The sequence below is a fragment of the Bos indicus x Bos taurus genome, chromosome 3, assembly GCF_003369695.1.
Source record: "Bos indicus x Bos taurus breed Angus x Brahman F1 hybrid chromosome 3, Bos_hybrid_MaternalHap_v2.0, whole genome shotgun sequence".
Taxonomy (NCBI): Eukaryota; Metazoa; Chordata; class Mammalia; order Artiodactyla; family Bovidae; genus Bos; species Bos indicus x Bos taurus.
Window position 1 is genome coordinate 21,140,166 of NC_040078.1, and position 4,259 is coordinate 21,144,424.

A 4,259-nucleotide genomic window follows, 5' to 3' on the forward strand; every position below is an offset into this window, starting at 1 on the left:
GGGAGGCCTTACAAATAGCTTAGAAAAGAAGAGAAGCGAAAACCAAAGGATAAAAGGAAAGATATAAACATCTGAATGCAGAGTTCCAAAGAATAGCAAGAAGAGCTAAGAAAGCCTTCTTCAGCGATCAATGCAAAGAAATAGAGGAAAACAACAGGATGGGAAAGACTAGGGATCTCTTCGAGAAAATCAGAGATACCAAAGGAACATTTCATGCAAAGATGGGCTCGATAAAGGACAGAAATGGTATGGACAGAACACATGTTCCCACTAAAATCTTTTGAGGTCTGCATTTGTCAGACAACAACAAAAGACTTCACACGAAGTATCACGACTAGCAAACATCTTGCAAAGCAATCGGACATCATTGAGTGAGTGAACAATAACTGCAAGTATCTCAATAGAAGTTTTGCCTGAGGTGTCTCAAAAGTAATCACACCCCTTCATTCAGTTTCTTAAAGATAACTTACAACTTTTGGCACCAAGCAAATGGGGAGAAAATAGTTGCAAACCCATACCTACTACAACAAAGAACCTAAAAAAAAAAAAAAAAGACATTCTTGGTTGTATATGTGTATCTGATTTTTACTTTGCCCCCAGCGTATCTGTCTTTTCCAACTCTCCCACTTAGAAAAATAACTTGAGCTTGGGCATATACTGAGGAGACCCAAGTGTGATTTCTGGCTTAAGATTCCTTGGAGAAGAAACCCAGTATTCTTGCCTTGAAAGATTTCATAGACATAGGAGCCTACTAACAGCCTACACTCCATGAGGTCAAAGAGGCGGATATGACTTAGTGACTAACTACCACCAAGGAAACATAGATAAAGTCTGCAGTTATTACTTAGTTATCAGGGGAAAGCGTGCACGCAGTCCCCCACTACCATAAATTACACAGTCAAGTTTCCTCTATTTGAGGAAACTGCAGAGGTCAGCACACCCGCAGTGCAATAGGTGAGCCTCGCCCTGGGAGAACCACCTTCTTGATCATGGTATCTCCTCTGCCAGGTAAGTATGAGATGACCTTCCCCCTGGTCCCCCGCACACCTTTAGACACGTTCACTGTGCACACACGCTGACTTTGCCGTTTCCCCGCGACTCTTCCACTGTCCTCTGAACCCTCTCTTTTTCCATGCCTCAGGCCCTCCAAATAACTCTTCTAAAAAAAATCAAACAAAATCTCAGGAAAATTTCCATAACGAGGGAAGTGACTCGCCGGGAACAGTACCACTTCGCTGCAAAATTTACATAAGCCAACCCCATTGAAGACCTCTAAGGCGGCGCCTCTCCTTCAACCCAAGCCCCGCCCCACCCCTGTCCACAGGACCAATGGCCAGTCCCCTGTGACGAGGAAGTGACGTCATGATTTCATCAACCTTGGTAATCGACCTACTTACAACCATAGAAGAGACCTTGGACTTCCTTGGTGGCTCAGACGGTAAAGCATCTGCCTACAATACAGGAAACCCGGGTTCGATTCCTAGGTCCGGAGGATCCCCTGGAAGAGGAATTGGAAACCGACTCCAGTTCAGTTCAGTCACTCAGTCGTGTCCGACTCTTTGCGACCCCATGAACCGCAGCACGATAGGTCTCCCTGTCCATCACCAGCTCCCCGAGTTCACTCAGACTCACGCGTTGCCTGGAAAATCCAATATAGGGAGGATCCTGGTAGGCTACAGTCCATGGGGTTGCAAAGAGTCGGGTACGACTGAGCGATATAACTTTCACCCTTTAAGTGAGACATCAGATCACATCAGATCAGTTTCTCAGTCGTGTCCTACTCTTGGCGACCCCATGAATCGCAGCACGCCAGGCCTCCCTGTCCATCACCAACTCCCGGAGTTCACTCAGACTCACATCCATCGAGTCAGTGATGCCATCCAGCCATCTCATCCTCTGTCTTCCCCTTCTCCTCCTGCTCCCAATCCCTCCCAGCATCAGAGTCTTTTCCAATGAGTCAACTCTTCACATGAGGTGGCCAAAGTACTGGAGTTTCAGCTTTAGCATCATTCCTTCCAAAGAAATCCCAGGGCTGATCTCCTTCAGAATGGACTGGTTGGATCTCCTTGCAGTCCAAGGGACTCTCAAGAGTCTTCTCCAACACCACAGATCAAAAGCATCAATTCTTTGGTGCTCAGCCTTCTTCACAGTCCAACTCTCACATCCATACATGACCACAGGAAAAACCATAGCCTTGACTAGATGGACCTTCGTTGGCAAAGTCATGTCTCTGCTTTTGAATATGCTATCTAGGTTGGTCATAACTTTCCTTTCGATGAGTAAGAGTTTTTTAATTTCTGGCTGCGGTCACCATCTGTAGTGATTTTGGAGCCCAGAAAAATAAAGTCTGACACTGTTTCCACTGTTTCCCCATCTATTTCCCATGAAGTGATGGGACCAGATGCCATGATCTTCGTTTTCTCAATGTTGAGCTTTAAGCCAACTTTTTCACTCTCCACTTTCACCTTCATCAAGAGGCTTTTGAGTTCCTCTTCACTTTCTGCCATAATGGTGGTGTCATCTGCATATCTGAGGTTATTGATATTTCTCCCCGCAATCTTGATTCCAGCTTGTGTTTCTTCCAGTCCAGTGTTTCTCATGATGTACTCTGCATAGAAGTTAAATAAGCAGGGTGACAATATACAGCCTTGACATAGACGGGTTTTATTTCTTTTCACTTTAAAATTTTTACTTTTTCTTTGGGTATAGCCAGTTAACAATGTTGTGGTAGTTCCAGGTGAATAGCGAAGGGACTCAGCCATACATGTACATGGAGATACAGACGGATTTGCCAGCCTCTTCAGAGTCTGACCTTTCGTGCTGGATTGCACACCGAGGAGAGAAATTTAGGGATCGTGTGTTATGCTGATGCACAAGTTTTTAAGGAATAAATAAGTTGTAAAACAGTGAATAGAAATAGTACAGAGACAAAAGCATATGTATATTTCATGTGTATAAACATACAGATTTAGGGTTACATCTCAAAGTGCTTTGTGTGTGAGGACCACAATAAACTGTGGAAAATTCTGAAAGAGATGGGAATACCAGACCACCTGATCTGTCTCTTGGGAAATCTGTATGCAGGTCAGGAAGCAACAGTTAGAACTGGACATGGAACAACAGACTGGTTCCAAATAGGAAAAGGAGTACGTCAAGGATGTATATTGTCACCCTGCTTATTTAACTTCTATGCAGAGTACATCATGAGAAATGCTGGACTGGAAGAAACACAAGCTGGAATCAAGATTGCTGGGAGAAATATCAGTTACCTCAGATATGCAGACGACACCACCATTATGGCAGAAAGTGAAGAGGAACTCAAAAGCCTCTTGATGAAGGTGAAAGTGGAGAGTGAAAAAGTTGGCTTAAAGCTCAACATTGAGAAAACGAAGATCATGGCATCCGGTCCCATCACTTCATGGGAAATAGATGGGGAAACAGTGGAAACAGTGTCAGACTTTATTTTTCTGGGCTCCAAAATCACTACAGATGGTGACTGCACCCATGAAATTAAAAGACACTTACTCCTTGGAAGGAAAGTTATGACCAATCTAGATAGCATATTCAAAAGCAGAGACATTACTTTGCCAATGAAGGTCCATCTAGTCAAGGCTATGGTTTTTCCTGTAGTCATGTATGGATGTGAGAGTTGGACTGTGAAGAAGGCTGAGCACCGAAGAATTGATGCTTTTGAACTGTGGTGTTGGAGAAGACTCTTGAGAGTCCCTTGGACTGCAAGGAGATCCAACCAGTCCATTCTGAAGGAGATCAGCCCTGGGATTACTTTGGAAGGAATGATGCTAAAGCTGAAACTCCAGTACTTTGGCCACCTCATGTGAAGAGTTGACTCATTGGAAAAGACTCTGATGCTGGGAGGGATTGGGAGCAGGAGGAGAAGGGGAAGACAGAGGATGAGAGGGCTGGATGGCATCACTGACTCGATGGATGTGAGTCTGAGTGAACTCCGGGAGTTGGTGATGGACAGGGAGGCCTGGCATGCTGCGATTCATGGGGTCGCCAAGAGTCGGACACGACTTAACGAATGAAATGAACTGAACTCAAAGTGCTACTGGGTGGACTAATTTTCTGTGCAGATTCTTCCTGTCTCATTCTCACGATATCCCAAGGACAATACTTTTCCTTTGCTTACCATACAGAATACACGAAATGAGGATTCTGAAATAGAAACTGATGACTAAAATAAGGGCAAGAAAGATGGCCTGTTTGCTTGGAGAGTGAGGTTTGTTTATTTGTTTTCT

General features: G+C 44.4%; 1 non-coding gene across 1 annotated transcript; it reads right to left on the reverse strand.

Annotated features, from left to right (window-relative positions):
* Positions 1-852: 852 nt before the first annotated feature.
* LOC113890639 lies at positions 853-1,016 on the reverse strand. Its single transcript, XR_003510594.1, has one exon. It is a non-coding gene; the product is annotated as a U1 spliceosomal RNA (small nuclear RNA).
* Positions 1,017-4,259: the final 3,243 nt, after the last annotated feature.